This window comes from Anabrus simplex, chromosome 1, assembly GCF_040414725.1.
Source record: "Anabrus simplex isolate iqAnaSimp1 chromosome 1, ASM4041472v1, whole genome shotgun sequence".
NCBI lineage: Eukaryota > Metazoa > Arthropoda > Insecta > Orthoptera > Tettigoniidae > Anabrus > Anabrus simplex.
Window position 1 is genome coordinate 527,505,861 of NC_090265.1, and position 16,459 is coordinate 527,522,319.

Genomic DNA, 16,459 nt, shown 5'->3' on the forward strand with positions numbered 1-16,459 from the left:
TAGGGCAAATATTGTTTCTAAATCCCTGAACTAATTGGGGGTTTGTACGAAACCGAAACCGTGATTTTGCACTCCCTCAAAATACACACAACCAAACTTAATGGAAATCTACCTGCCTTAATGGAAATTAATTTCTAAACCTTTTCTTCTCATGTGCATCATTTCAATCACTTACAGGAAAGATAGTATGATCAAACTCTACACGAACATTGGCCCACCCAGTACCCATATGTGAGCCAAATGCTATGTCACATAATTATCCGAAAAGTAATGCAATGTAAGATAATCTTACACAAATTTCAACCTATTCAACGTTTCTGATTCAATCTGACCCATGAATAGATTAGATGCGAGAAAATATCATAGGACCAGCCATTTAGATCGCTAAATACTGCGCCTTACGGTACAATCCTTTGTCGATATGACGTACCGTTTAGCAGCAGTTAATCTGTAAATGAAGGTCTGCAATATTGTAAACATTCATATACTTTCGTATGTCCATCTGTATATATTCATTGATGTCGATTTGTAGCGATCGAGAAAGGATGTGTCTGCTATTGTAATCAGTACTCCCTACACCGACTTTGACTGCTGGCAGTAGGAAAGGGGTCCTTCTCCAACTCCTGTGTAACTGGCATTAGTAAGGAGGGCCTACCATTTTAATGAATAATTCACTTTTCGATTTGTCTTGCAGAAGGCAAGGGATCATGCAGTTTTGTTCGAAAGTCCCCTACTCTGTTGTGTTTGGCTCTAGGCCAGGGTGCCCGCCATTATAAACAAATGTTCCAATCTAAAATTTGACTAGCATTAGGCATAGTGGCCTGCTATTTTCATGGAAACTCACTAATTCTGTGTGACTGGCAGTAAGCTGGCTAGCAGCAGTAAAAAGGGACTGTCATTATAATGATAACTGCACAACTCAATTTTGACTGGTGGTAGGGAAGTTGCCTGGTATTATAATAAAAACTCCTCAACTGTAACCTGTCTGAAAGTAGGAAATGGGTCTGCCATTGTAACTAAAACTCCCCAAATCGATTGTGACCGCGCAGTAAGCATTGGGGCCTGCAATTATAATGTAAACTTGCCAACTCGATTGTGAATGGCAGTAGGCAAGTGAGCCTGGCGTTATCATCACAACTCCGCAACCCTCACTTTATATTGGAAACAACGTATGTGGACCTCCCCATGCTATTTCTCGGATAAGGCTAAGAGACATGCAATTTTAAAACAATCTCATTTGCTGCACGCACAGTATTTACGTCGATATCCGTATACAATGTAGAATACCGTAGCGAAGCACGGGTACAATTGCTAGTACTTAATAAAGAAAACGCTGAAGGTAATTTATTACAACTGTCTCTTAGTACTTTAAGTATAGTACTTCAAGTTCAGTATTTCATGTACCGTTAATCATAATATGACACGGGTACTGTACAGATTTCTATGTTTCTGTCAATAAGATTACGTATTTGATAGATGATATTAATAGGAAACACAGTAAGACCATGTTGTAAGGAAGTAAAAGAGTAGGACATGAGCTTTCCTGATGATTCTTGTTTCTAAAAAAAAAAAAAAAAAAAAATCAGGCTCTGCTAATTATCTTCCTATTCAAATAGCTGTGAATGTATTAATATAATTTAAGTGTTATACAGTTATATATACAAGAACAGTACATGCCCAATTAAATTCTTTACGAAAAATAGTTGATGTTCTGTTTTTATTTCAATGTACGGCACCGAAATCCTCTAAATTCGAATACACTTGCCTTTGGTTACGCTCGCTTACAGACCCAATATGGCGGCTCCATAAGAAGCATTCGTGACTTGACCTCCCTAGACAGACCTTGCAAATTACGATCGACTACTTACGGAACTGAAGCAGAAAAGAGAAAACATTTGGTTAGATTTCTATGCAACGGATGCTATGACAACGCGGGGATGGATGGAAGCGAACTACGAATTAAGACATATTGTAATTAGATTGGCTGTTCATGGCTTTCACTTTAAGCTTTGCAAAACCAAAACATTTCATGAACCTGAATTCGGATGCCTGTGTAAATTGTGCGATCGTGAATGTGATAGATACCACGTCTTGACATGTCCTAATAGAGGGAAATCATTGACTAAATTCTGTTCACAAGAATGAGACCTATGTGGAAATGTTAGAATTAATGTAGTTACTTACATGGCTATTTGGCTGCAATAAAACTATTATTATATTATGAATACATGATTTACTACGTATGTGGCGTTAGTGCTTAGGATTTTTGTGCGAGTGATCCCACGAAACATGATTTGTGACTGGGTGATATATAAAGAGCCCATGACCCTCATTGTCGAGAAGCAGAAGAAGAAGAGCTCGTTCTATCTTGGACCTGCTTGCGATCTTGGATATATTCCTTGGACTGCGTGTTGGAAATTGGATCCTGTTCCGTGTTAAATATTCTGGAAGGTAAACAAACAACACGTGTGGCGGTGTTTTGTAACTGGTTAATGTCTGTGATATTCTAATATTTGTGGGAAGTTTTGACAGATAATATGGTTTCTCGGAATTGAAAGCATATAATAGTTAGTTCTAAAATTTGGTACACCCATTCGTGTATCTTGTTACTTTTTCGATTTTCACACGGATTTTATCGTAGGCCTATTATTTCCAAATCCACCTTCTCGTTTTAGTCTTGTAGACATTAAATTAATAACCAAAACCTGTATAAAGTAAAACGAGTGAACAGAGGGTCTTGCTTTATTGCGACGTACAGTGAGTCAAAGTGAAACTCATACACCACTGTAACTAGTGTGTGTTTATGAATATGAATGTGGACAACAATTTATGTTCGTATTTTATGTGTGGAACAACAAAGGTATATTTTGAATTATTGTCACCACAAGCTAGTTAGCGGATCCCTTAACTTAGCAAGATATAGCCTAACAATTTTTTTTTGTCTATATGTTGCTGGGGCACGTCAAAATGAAACTCATAGGGCCGATTGCAGAAACGGAATTTAGACGATGTCTACGGTTAAACAATGCCTAAGTATGGCTCCCGCATTGCAGAGACGTTATTTATCACTTAGACACTATCTAAAACCGATGTTCAACCGGTCATGTTTAAACACTGCCGAGAGCACTGTTTAACCTCAAATGACAGGAGTGAATTCACAATCAGAGGTTATGTACCGTGAAATATGTAATTTGTATTATGTTGAGACGATTCCGGGAAGAAAGGTTAGTCCGACGGTCTCTCTGTGCGTCGCCCGCTTCTAAATCGCAGCAATTCGTTTGGCAGGCACGGGGAGATAATCATAAAATAAGGTTTCGCTTTACGAGAGACTTGTTTCTTGAGACTGACTAAGTGACAGTCCGGTAACTGTCAACTTGAATAAATTGTTGGCAATCGATATATTTTATTATATACGTGGGGTAATTTCCATGGAATTATAGGTCACTTCGACAACATACATATCACAATTACGTATCCCGATCGTCCGAGGGCTGTCGCATACATCAACCGGGAGAGATTCACTTATATTTACTATCAAGTAAACACACATAATGGTAAAAACTAAAAAGTAGGTTGTATGGGATTTTTATATATATAATCGCATAAGTTTTCGGCAACTATCAGATAGGAAAAGGCAAGTGGTGGTGATTATCGTTTAAAGAGGACTGGGGAAGAAGAGCCGTGGCCATAATAAAAGCCCTAGTATTTGCCTGGTGAAAAAATAGGGAAACCATGGAAAACAATCTTCACGGCTGCCGATGATGCGTTTCGAATCTACGATCTCCAGAATGCAAGCTACATCTATATGGCCCCTACAACACACTCGGTTACACATTACTATTGCTTCATCTTCTCTTCGTTGAAGCTACTGTATTTATGAGTAAATTACACTCACTATAACAACGCTATAATGAAAGCGTAAGGTACACTTCCCCGTACGGTGCTGTGTCGCTTTTGTGTCGATAATATTATGAGATTTAATTTGCACCCAAAGCGATACTCTTATCTGTGGGCAAGTCATGCTCAGCCATATTTGAGTAATGTGTAGGAAGACAAACAGCTGACTGGCGTTCGGCGCGCCACCGACGAATTTCATTGGCTGCGACAAGCAAAGAGTTGCATGAAAGATACTTCTGTCTCCATTTTCAAACCAAAATTGAAAGTTTAAGGGATGTCTAGTTAAACATTGACTGAACATTGTTTATGCAATGGAAGATCGTGAATGATTTAGACGTTGTTTAGGTAGATGATGTCTAAGGTTTAAAACTAGTCATCGTTTCTGCAATCGGCCCATACAGTTCTACATGGGCAGACTAGAGGGCATTACAAATGCTGTATGTTTGTGTTTCGACACCACATTCAGTTTGATGTGGACAGTTGTGAAGTACAGACAAGTTCCCGTGCCATCATGGGGCGTCAAAGAAGACAATCTTTGAAAGAAGATTGAGAACTGATGATTTTTCACCATAAGAGAGGAAAATTACTGCCAGAAATTGGTAAACTTGTAAACAGGAGTCATGAAACTGTACAATGCATTATAAATAGATATAAAAGTACACGCAGTATCGAAAGTAATGACAAAGTTAGTGGGAGAAAAATTTTCAACCTCAGGGAGGAATGTTGAATAGTAAGACAAGTGAAGAAAAATCCAGCGATTAGTACTCCGAAACTGGCTGCGATGGCTGAGGAACATACCAAACAAGAGAGCACATCCAGAAACTATTCGACTTATCATAAGGAAAAGTAATAGGCAAGGACGAATAGCTAGGGAAAAAAAACATGTGTTAGCAAGATTAATAGGAAGAAAATGTCAAACTCGTTAAGGAGTATATGGAAAAAGAGTTTGACTTCTCAAAGACCGTTATTTTTGCAGATTAAAGCAACTACAATATCTTCGGATCACATAGAAAGGTTACTGTCTGGAAGAAGCCGAATGAGGAGTTGAAACCTAGCAATCTACGTCCAAGTGTCAAACATGGTGGAGGTAGTGTAACTGTCTGGGGGTGCATGTCAGCTACTGGACCAAGAGAGTTGACTTTTATTGATTGGACCATGGATCAACATGTGTATCTAAATATACTGAAAGAACATTTACGACCTAGTGCTGGAAAGCTTGGAATACTTGATCGATTGAAGTATTACCAAGATAACGACCAAAAGCACAAAGCTCATAAAGTATGGATGTGGCTGCTGTATAATTGCCCAAAAATACTCGAGACACATCCGCAGTCATCAGACTTAAACATGATAGAAAATCTATGGCATTACTTGGAGGTAGGGATAAGAAAATAACAGATTTCGAACAAAGATGATCTGAAAATGGCTTTATGTGAAGAATGGGAGAAATTAGATCCATCCTACTTCGAAAAGTTGGTGCAATCTATGTCTAACCGTTTAAGAGCCGTGAAAAGTGCTAAAGGATATCCTACAAAGAATTGACTGTTAAAAACATTGTGTTATTAGAGATCGCTCAGAAACGGCCTATTTGAAGGTGTATGAGTTTTACTTTCACATGTTTCATGCATGTTTAAGAATAATGTATTAATTTTCTTTGTAAGTATAAGAAATAGGAGTTCATTTACTTTGTACTTTAGTAGAGAAATTTGTTTTTGTTAAACCAAAACAAAGACTAAAATAAAATAATAGTTATAGTTTTCGTTGAATCCAAATAAACAAGCTTTTCTCTAGTGTATGAGTTTCATTTTGACTCACTGTATGTAAACTCCGACATCCTTCTAGAGACTGACTCTGCAAGGTGATATGGAAAATGTCGCACGATTCATATAAGTTGTACATATATTTCTAGAGGTTGGTTGATGGTTTCATAGCTTTGGCAACGAACACTTTACTCTTCTTCTAGCAAACGACGCAAGATTTGCATGGCCCTTATAGCTCTTTCACCTTTAGGCTTCTTTGCCTCTCCCGAGTCTTCAGCAGGGTGTAATTTTGGCTTGGGCTTGGAGCAGGTTTCATTTGACCTTTTGAGAACAACTGAGAAGTTGTCTGATATGAGAGGCAACAAATTTGGATAGCTGTTTGATACGGCTGAGAAGTTTTCACACTGATTGTCATCTCATCTGGCTGGTCAGCAGTTGTCTTGGAAGCCCTTAATGGCTATATGAGCCATGGGATTGTTTTAATAATAAATACAAATTGACTTATATGGCCAAGATTAGATGATGACTGTCAAGAATTTAACTGAAAAAATGAAAATCCACAGCTTGTTTCCAGTCATCCGACCGGGTCAGGAATGGAATGAATGAAGCCCTCATCTAGCGGTGAGGATGGGAATTGTGCCGGCTACCGAAACCTGTTGCACTCCCCTGCGGCAAGGATTGTTGAATGATTAATGAAATGATATTGGAAAGTGTTGCTGGAATGAAAGATGACAGGGAAATCCGGAGTTCCTGGAGAAAAACCTGTCCCACCTCCACTTTGCCCAGCCCAAATCTCACATGGATTAACCGGGATTTCAACCACGGAACCCAGCGGTGAGAGGCCGGCGTGCTGCCACCTGAGCCACGGAGGCTCCACAAGAATTTAACTATTTTTTAAAACTTTTGGGAGTTATAATTGACATGCTGTTGGTTGGTACTATTCTTTTTACATCTAGACCTACAGTATATGATTGGTCCTTTTAAATGTTGTGTATTGTTAGCAAATGAAAATAAACAGTTAACAAAATATCTTGAGGCACTGGAATGAAGAAAATATTTGGTGTTATGCCATTTTAGGAGAAAATGTGTTAAAATTGTCTTTTGATGTTTTTGGCATGTTCTGTGAGCAGAAGCAGATACATTTGCAAATGTGGGCACAAGTTGGGAATTACGGGTGTGTGTGTGTGTGTGTGTGTGTGTGTGCATGGCTCCTTCCTTTTGAAAGCAATTTACAGTCACAACATTGCTGGTAGTATTCTCTTTCCTTTAATATTTTATTATAATCACATTAATTTAATAAACAAACCTGTATAAAGTAAAGAACATTCACACAAAATTAAAAAGTAGACCTAATTGAAATGTATTTGTGTTACTTGGGCAGTTTTTATCCGTAAAAATAAAAATCAAGCAGACAACATGGACAAAAACAAACCTTTTCTTTATTTCATACTAGCTAGATTACCTGGAGCTGCCCGGGTACTTACCCTGAAAACTATGGATTCGACAATAATATTTGTCATTTCTGATTATTTTGAATGTCATCCCCTTCCGCTAGGGGTGCTTTACCCCGATTTTTTTTTTTTTTTTTTCAGATAGTATAGTAAGTCATGTGTTCAGCAAGTGTAGTTGACAGCTATGCTGGAATATAACACATTCATCCATAATCCCGGCCCTTTTGGACATTCTTTGTCACCCGTTCTCAACCTCCATTTCAACTGGGGCTGAACTATGACTTAAATGGCATCCAGAGTGTCACGGAGTTATGGGAGTCCTGCCCCCACAGCCATTTTTTCAGATTGTAAGCCATATGTGTACTATGTTAGTCAAGAGCTATGCTGGAATTTAGACGCATTCATCTGTGATCTCAGTTATTCTGTATATTTTATTTTTCACCACTTCTCATCCCATGTCGATGCAGCAGAACCTGGACTTCAACAACACCTGGAGTATCACTATTCATCTCAGCAACCCTGAAAACTATGGATTCTAATATAGGTCGTTTTCTATTGCTATTATACTTCACCCCCAATCTCGGCTATATTGGACTTTTTTCACCCCTTCTCACCCCCCCATGCTGATGGGGGTTGAACTTTGACTTAAATGACATGCATAGTGTCACTGTTCATCTCAGCGACCTCAGAAACTTTGGATTCGACACTATATTCGATTACTTTTTTATGTTACTTTCTCCCCACCTCAACTCCTAGGGGTGGATTACCTCCACAGTGTTTTATCCAGACAGTCATATGTGTAGGAGAATTTCTTCTTGGCCTAGCCTACATTTACGCACATGCCTACTTGGACACCAGGCCTGTATTCTATTGTAGAATTCTTGAGCTGACATTGCCATGGTTATGGCTGGTCATTTCTTCATTCGATTCCTAGAGTGGGATTCTGTGATGCCAATATCTCTATAACAATTGGTTTTAGGCCCTTAAAACAGGTTTACCTTACTGAGTTTTGTTCTTCGCGTCTTGAGGCTTAAAATGAACTTTGTCTCATCCTTGTACGATAAATTCTTGCATCCGGGAGGTAGAGGGTTCGAATCCCACTGTCGGCAGCCCTGAAGATGGTTTTCCGTGGTTTCCCATTTTCACACCTGGCAAATGCTGGGGCTGTACCTTAATTAAGGCCACGGCCGCTTCCTTCCTATTCCTAGGCCATTCCTATCCCATCGTCGCCATAAGACCTACTGTGTCGGTGCGACGTAAAGCCCCTAGGAAAAAAAAAAAAAACAATAAATTCAATATTTAGCCTACATTAGCCTATGTTAATGAGCCAAAGGGCCTAAATATAGGGAATGGAGAGGGATGTTCACATTTCTTGCAGATGGGGATACCCACAGGGTCCTGAAAGGTAAGTATACAAAATTTTGTTCTGATTAGTGGAACGTTATGCATTTCTATAAGGAACGGATGGACAGTCATTCTGCTTTATGTATATAGATAATCTGATTACATCTTATTTTTTCTTGTCTTCTCTTTTGTTTTGAATTAATTAATTATTTATAATTGGTAACGTCAGTAGGCCTACTACTTTTGATAGCAAAAAAAAAAAAGCCAAGGATAACCTCTGCTGGGTAATCGTATTCCTGCAATATGTTTTTAAAACACCAGCAAGCATGAAAAATACCTCACAGGTTGCTGATTTCATTGGGACTGTTAAAAACATATGAAAATTTAAAAAAAATGAGAGTGAATATACTTTTCAAATACTTCTCTACAATTTCGACAGGTCTTTCTTGGATATATTTGTTTTTGATTCATCCATTTTATAAGTCAAGAGAAAAAGCACAGCAGCTCGTACAGAAGATATTTCTTGTCCAAAGTGTAAAACTTAGGTAAGGTACCTGCATACTTTACACTGACCACGTCTACTTTGCTTCCATTTATAACTTGACATAAATGGTTGAGAACATTAAAGTTATTTTCTTGAAGCCTGGTCTGTCTCTCTTGTTTAAGCTTGTCACTAAGAGGAAACAGCATTGTAGCACTGTTGCACTGTCTCAAATTGAGCTTCACTCCCATTGCCAATTTTTGCCAGATTGTTGCCTTTTTTTTCTTTCTTTTTGGCAACTCTGCTACCTTCATGCAGTGATTGAATAATATTGAATAAAACATTATTCAGTTCTGAAAGATCATAAAGCTTCAAGTGTCCTGTTCTTCACTGAATTTACAACTTCGAAAGTCACACTGCTGGACTGTAGGGTATTTGATAACAAGTCGGATTCGTTTATAATACAAATTTGAAATCTTTCATGCTTTCTTAACCAAGTATTGGCTTGGCTACCGCTGGCAGAGTCAGTCCATCAATTGTCTTGTAGCATCGACAGAGTGGCTTCAAAGTTGTCTAACAAATATTAAACGGGGCGACCTGGCCATGCGGTTAGGGGTGCGCAGCTATGAGCTTGCATCCGGGAGATAGTGGGTTTGAACCTCACTGTCGGCAGCCCTGAAGATGGTTTCCGTCGTTTCTCATTTTCACACCGGGCAAATGCTGGGGCTGTACCTTAATTAAGGCCATGGCCGCTTCCTTCCAACCCCTAGGCCTTTCCTATCCCATCACCGCCGTAAGACCTATCGGTGCCGGTGGTGCATAAAGCAAATAGCAAACAAATATTACGTACCCATTTATTTAGAAATAAAATTAATGTTAGTCAAATCTGAAAAATGTTTTCTACATAAAGATAAAATTTTGACTTTAAAATGTTCTAATAAACATTAATGCAAACTTTAAAAACATCTGTTTACCAACCAGGGTTTGTTATTCTCCTGGACTCAGAAAGGGATCCCACCTCTACTGCCTAGAGCATGGGACATTTGTTCAGTGACATCACATGTCATGGGGCTTTTGTTGCAGATTGATGGTTAGGAGAATACGAAAAGTACAGCGGAAACAGAAAACTTAGTAGTTGCCAGTAGCAAGAACACAGTCACCACAGCGACCTGGCACCCAAGATTTCTGCACCCCTGCTTTAAATAACAAAGTATTTTGTAACTAAGCATTTAGACATATCCTAATTACAGTAGATTAATTAAACAAGAGAAATTTACTTACAACTCAATACTTATCAGAAAGTTCATAAATAAAGTTATTAGAAAGTCAAAATTAAAACATCTATAGTGCTTTGGAACTCAACTTAAAGGTTCAGTTTTAGTATTGCATGATAGTCACTAATTATTTTGTGGTGAGTTTATTAATATTGTAATATTGAAGGAATGTTTCTGAATCAAATCAATAAACTGGTGAGTGGAGTTCTCAAAATACAGGGTGTTTCAAAAAGAATATACGTATTTCAAATGCATATATTTATTAAACTGTAAGACATACGAATATGAAACTTTACACACATATTTACGAACCTCTCAAGTTCAGATTACATATATTCAATACGTCCTCCATCAGCGACACGAACAATATCACATCTATACTCAAATTCCTCCCATACTTGGGCAAGCATGTCCTTTGTCACTGATGTTATGGCAGCACGGATTCGGTTCTTCAACTCTTCCAGGTTCTGTGGGAGTGGTGGTACTTCAACGTTTTTTTTAATGAAACCCCACAGGAAGAAGTCACAGGGTGTCAAATCCGGTGATGGTGGAGCCCAGCTGAGGCATGCTAAGTTGCCAGCTTCTTGGCGACCAATCCAACGGTTCGGTAGAGTTTCATTCAGATATTCACGCACTTGGCCACTCCAGTGAAGGGTTGAAAAATTAAGTTGTCTTCGTGCAGCCTCGGAAACAACCAGTTTTGTAAAATAGCGAGATACTGCTGACCATTAACCGTGTTTCTATCAAAGAAGAATGGGCCGTAAACAGATGATCGGAATATTGCACAAAACACATTGACTTTGGGCGAATCTCATACATGTTCAATGATTGCATGTGGGTTATGTAGACCCCGAATTCGAACATTGTGTTTGTTCACCTGACCACTAATATGGAAAGTCGCTTCATCACTGAACACGGTGTGTTGTGCGAAAGTGTTATCATTGTCAATAGCATCAAGAATCTCGTTACAAAATGCCACACAATTGCGTTTGTCATCAGGACGCAGAGCTTGTAACAGCTTTAACTTGTACGGCTTCATAACCAACCGACGTCTCAAAACTCCAAATTGTTGTTGTAGGCAGTTGTAACTCCCGACTGGAACGACGAGTTGATTTTGAAGGACTACATTGGAAAGCAGTTTCTATTCGTGCAACATTTTCTTGGAACACGAGGGCGACCAGGACTCTTCCTTTACATACACATCCTGTATCTACAAACTGTCGATACCATCTGCGAATGTTCTACCCATTCGTAGGATCAATTTGGTACCTCAACCTGAAACATCTTTGCATTGTAATCATGGAATTGCTCTTCGCAAACACTCTGTATAATACCATACTTTGTGTTTCAGGATTTAATGTACCAGTAAAACTTAATTTTGAGCAAGAGAAGAACTTGTTATTCACTTCTCTTTGAGTTGAGAATGAGCATATACTGCCTCCAATATTGCCTAGCTAAACCCAGCCAGTGAGCGAGAGATACCAAGGGGGACCGTTCGTTCATGGCTATTGTTTTCTAGAGGCATTTAGGGGAAAGGGGTTGATGATCAGGCAAAGATAATAAATTTTAAAAACAACACTCTGACATTTATTGACATAAGCATATCACAAAAAGAAAAATATCCTTGGTGGGTTTGTTTATAATGAACTTTCATAATATTCTTTTCTTCCGCAGTTTGAGAAACACACGTATTCCTTGAAGTCCAGCCTTATTACTCTGGAATGAAAATCAACGAAAAATTAGGCCTTTGCTGCATTTTAAAATTAAATATCTGGCTGAAAGAATTCAAAACTTTAACAAAAGTATTTTACAAACCAATTAGACAGCTGTCTCGCTTATAGTTCCATAACAAAAGTAGTTAAAGGTTTCATGAATTAACAGTAGTCTCAACACGTGGTTTAGGCTGAATTCTAATAAATTTTTACGTTTAAAGTATGTGTCATTTGTCACTTACACCAGCATAAGCTCTAGTAAAAATTAAAATTAATTTCAAAATTTCTTAATTAATTAATTGTTGTTGTTGTTATTATTATTATTATTATTATTATTATTATTATTATTATTATTATTATTATTATTAATCTCTAGCCTTGTTTGATTAACATGTTCTTTACCATCACACGATCGTGTTTCTAATTAATGTATCTCACTGCATGATCCACATGGCAATTATCATTTACATTTTTAAATAATTATTCTCCAATTAATTATTGTGACTCATTATCACCAGAATTCAAGATAACTATGCCATTTGTGAACATTTAATTTTGATATTAGCATGGCATTCACATTTCAAATTAATTTAAACAAGTTTCAAAATTTAAATATAAATCTGTTGGAAAATTTTGTTATCCACGTGTGAGCTAATTAAATAATAATTTAATTTACAAATCGCTGGCCTTTGCAAAAAGAACGAGATGATCTTTCCTTTTAAATCACACTAATTAACAAATAAAAATCCTTTCCTAGTCTTCCTCGACTTAAACTTATTAAATTTTCCCTTAAGGGCTCAAAATAACTTCTCAAGGTGGCGCACAACGATGAGCGTAATCTGCGTCGCCACAAGTACACGACCAGATAAAATCAAATCGAACAATCAAGATACAAGAAAAATACTCACATTTACGCACACACACATTCATACTGGGAAACACGTATTTTATATACATTAGTTACATCGAATCCTGTCCTTATAAGTTTATTCTTAATTTTTAAGCATGGTCACGTCAATATTCAGTAGAAGATAAATTCGTGCACGGAGATTACTCTTCATCAATAGTGACTAGTGATCGAAGTTAAGGATATCACTTAGGTTGAAATATTCTTCTCACAACGATGGAAATTCATCTAAATTTTGGAATTATAATTGAAGATTCCAATAAAATCCGTAATCACTACCATCACATGGGTTCCAAGTCGCAACTACCGCTTTTGTGAGCCTCGATCGCATTATTATTATTCCCTATCCGTGAAATACACATGCAACACGTGCTCCACTTACAATAAGTTCCCATGTGCTCCCAGTGACACAAGAACAAGTCAATTATCACAATAAATTATCCAATTTCATAATAAATATCCCACAGGATTTGCCATATTCCAGACACTTCATGAACAGAGCACATTAAATCTCACATATAAGGAATCTAAGATAATTTATGGCTCACGAGTGTTTAATTCTCTTTTACCCGATCTTTAGTTAATTTTATTATTATTCAAGTGATTATTACATCTATCAATCCTCATGAAATATCGTAAAATTAGATGACTCAATCCTAAAGAATACAAGTGATCTTAAAAAGACACTAGGTTCGACTCTATCTCACAAGTTGTACACGTAAATTCAAGTCCGATTAATTTCAATATTACAAAGAAATAAGGTTTATCGCGTGGTCAGTGATTTTTAAATACCTAGCTCATGTGCATGGGAAATCATTCAAAGACAAACTACACATCTACTCTAATAGATTCCAATTTCATTCACACACATGACACTCGTCTACCACGACACCTCAAGAAATGAAAAAATGAAATGTTTCTAACTACAACAAAACTAATAGATCTACGATTTAAAGAAGAAAGACCTCTAGTTTTACAAAAGATGAGACAGAAATAAAATTGTTAAATGGTACTCAAGTTTTAGATGAGGTTCGATCCGAGGTAGTAGTCAATCATTCCAGCATTTCCCGGTCAGTCAACTTCACTTGAGCAGATACGCCTCACATTTTAGAAATCCATGGAGACACGGCAGCAGACGTCCCACGATGAAGTTGAGGTGTAGATTCTTGAGGAATTATTCATCTTGACGCACAACGACCTTCAGGATGACTTCTGTTGCGTTCCGGACATGTAAGCTGTAACTGAGATGGCAAACGTTAAGATATGCACAAACACACGCAGAATTCTGAACGTTCTCCTAGATAGTCACACTTAACTTGGTTCTTAAGTAGAATTTTACTCCATAGGAGTTAGTCAACTATTCCACTAAATTGTGGCAGAACAGGCGTCTGCTCAAACTGCAAAGTTATTTTCCCACGTGGTCGAGTAATGTAGCGTCGCACAGCAGAGAATTAAACATCCAAGAGCAGCAGCGTAGCACAAAGCAGCATAGAGAGTGATTTACTCGGAACAAGGCCTTTTATATCCTTGGTTTGGGAGGCGTTTACTCTACGAAGACGGTAATTGGTTGTTAAGTCACTTGTAATTGACTCTGACTGTTCTGGAAACTGGCTGTCAGTCGTTTGCGCATGGCAAGACAGCACATGGACTCTTCATGTGATTTACCTTGGCCTTGTCGAGGCTGGATCAGTGCATCGCCCCTCTGAATGAATTAAAAAAAACTGGTTCGGAGCTCACTGACTACTTCCCAAATAACAAATTACAGCTCCTGGCAAACAATACAACTCTTAATATTAGCTTGTTGGAAATATTCTCAAGATCGCCAAATTTGACGGGGACATCTCTCCCTTGGTTGGAGCATAATTTCATTAGCAGATGAAATTATAAAATAGTGGTGTCCATTAATTATTGTTCCTGAAAATTTGGCTGATAGGTAATATCGAAGTAGTGTAAGTTAGTTGAGCTTACAACAGGTGCCTGTCCTTCTCAAAACTCGAAGTTCTCCGTTCTGCTCCCTGCATCTGGTAGCCTGGTATTTCTACACAGGGTGTTCCACAAGTTTTGCCTCCTTATTCAACAAATGATTTTCCCTAAAAGTAGGTGGTTACACGATGTAGGTGTTCTGTAGACTCTTAAATTAGCAGCATTGTGGACTGCCATGTAGGATTTGTCAAGACTTTGAATTTTGTAGGAATTGTTGCCAAATACTTTAATAATTTTATAGGGTCCCACGAACAATGGTGCGAACTTCGCGTAGAACTTGCTTGTAGGTTCAGACCCGGCGGGTCTTCTTAATAATACATATTCATTTAATCGGAGTGGCCGGTGGAATTTTCTCCCTTGAACTCTTCTGTTACGTCTCTCAGCATGACGCTTCAATGACTCCGTTGCCTTCTCAATGTTTTCCTGCGGAGTAGGTCTCACCATACCAGGACATTGAATAATGTGGTCCCAAGGTCTCATAGGATAATTATTAAAGTGAAGTACTGATGGAATCTGGGAGGTTGCTTCATGAATAGTACCATTAGAACACTCCATGATGATCGGGAGTACATCTACCCATTTCCAATGTGCATTTCCACAGAGTATCCTACAGAATTTAGCCAGTTCTTGCATTACACGTTCCGCTGGATTGCTGGATGGATGTCTTACAGAATTTAGGACATGTTTGACGCCTAGTTGTGTCATGGCTTGCTTGAACTCGGCCGAGGTGAATTGTGGTCCGTGATCTGTTAATATCGCCTTAGGCTTTCCCACATGAGGAATTATATTCTGGGTGATTCTCCATAGAACAGATTTAGTAGTGGCCTTCTGGATAGGATACAGTGTCACGTATTTCGAAAATACATCGATGGTCACAATCACATGGCGATTTCCCCTCTTCGAAGTTGAAATTTGACCGAACAGGTCCATTGCGTAGAGTTCTTTCGTAGCAGATGGCAAAATAGGAATGGGACTTTGTTGTAATAAATGAGAACTTGGTTTGACCCTCTGACAAGTTATTTAAAGTTAAAAACTTCATGATTGTTCCGTATTGAATAGAGAAATAAGATGATGTACAATATTATAGGGAAGGATCCACCTTTCAATACTCCGTAGTAAGTTGAACTAAAAAGTAGTTACAACCTGTTTATTGGGACCGGTTTCAACACATTTCAAGTGTCATCATCAGCCAATTAGCGAAGATATTAAAACAACTAATATATTGAACACAGGCAAAAAAATTAACATTGTATCATATCGTAGCAATTCAGTTAATGTTCAAAACACAATAATCGCAGTCAAGAGAGTAAACAGAACATCACTATCTTGCGCCGAAAACAAATATAGCTGAAGTTCATAAGCAGATCAAGTATGCACTTATGTAAAGTCGTTGCTAGGCAGGTGTTGTAGGCATTTGTTTCTCCGGCCGAAGAGTAAAAGGTGACGTGAGTGAAGTCTTAGGAAAACAGTGTAGGATTTAATTTCGTCAAATTCAAAGTGGATATATAGGTTTTAAAATAATTTAAAACGTTAAAAAAATAAAGCCAAATAAAAATATATTAAAAAATAGGAAGAAATAATGAAAGAAATACGAGGTTCAACTCAAAACAACTTGCCGTAGTAATTAATAAAGAAATGATAAATAGAGAA

General features: G+C 37.9%; 1 protein-coding gene across 1 annotated transcript in view; it reads left to right on the plus strand.

Annotated features, from left to right (window-relative positions):
- Positions 1-2,383: 2,383 nt before the first annotated feature.
- Positions 2,384-16,459, plus strand: part of LOC136869059 (uncharacterized) — a 255,307-nt gene continuing 241,231 nt past the window's right edge. The window contains exon 1 of the mRNA XM_067144821.2: positions 2,384-2,451. The gene's annotated coding sequence lies outside the window, so the exon portion shown is untranslated. The remainder of the gene's footprint in view (positions 2,452-16,459) is intronic.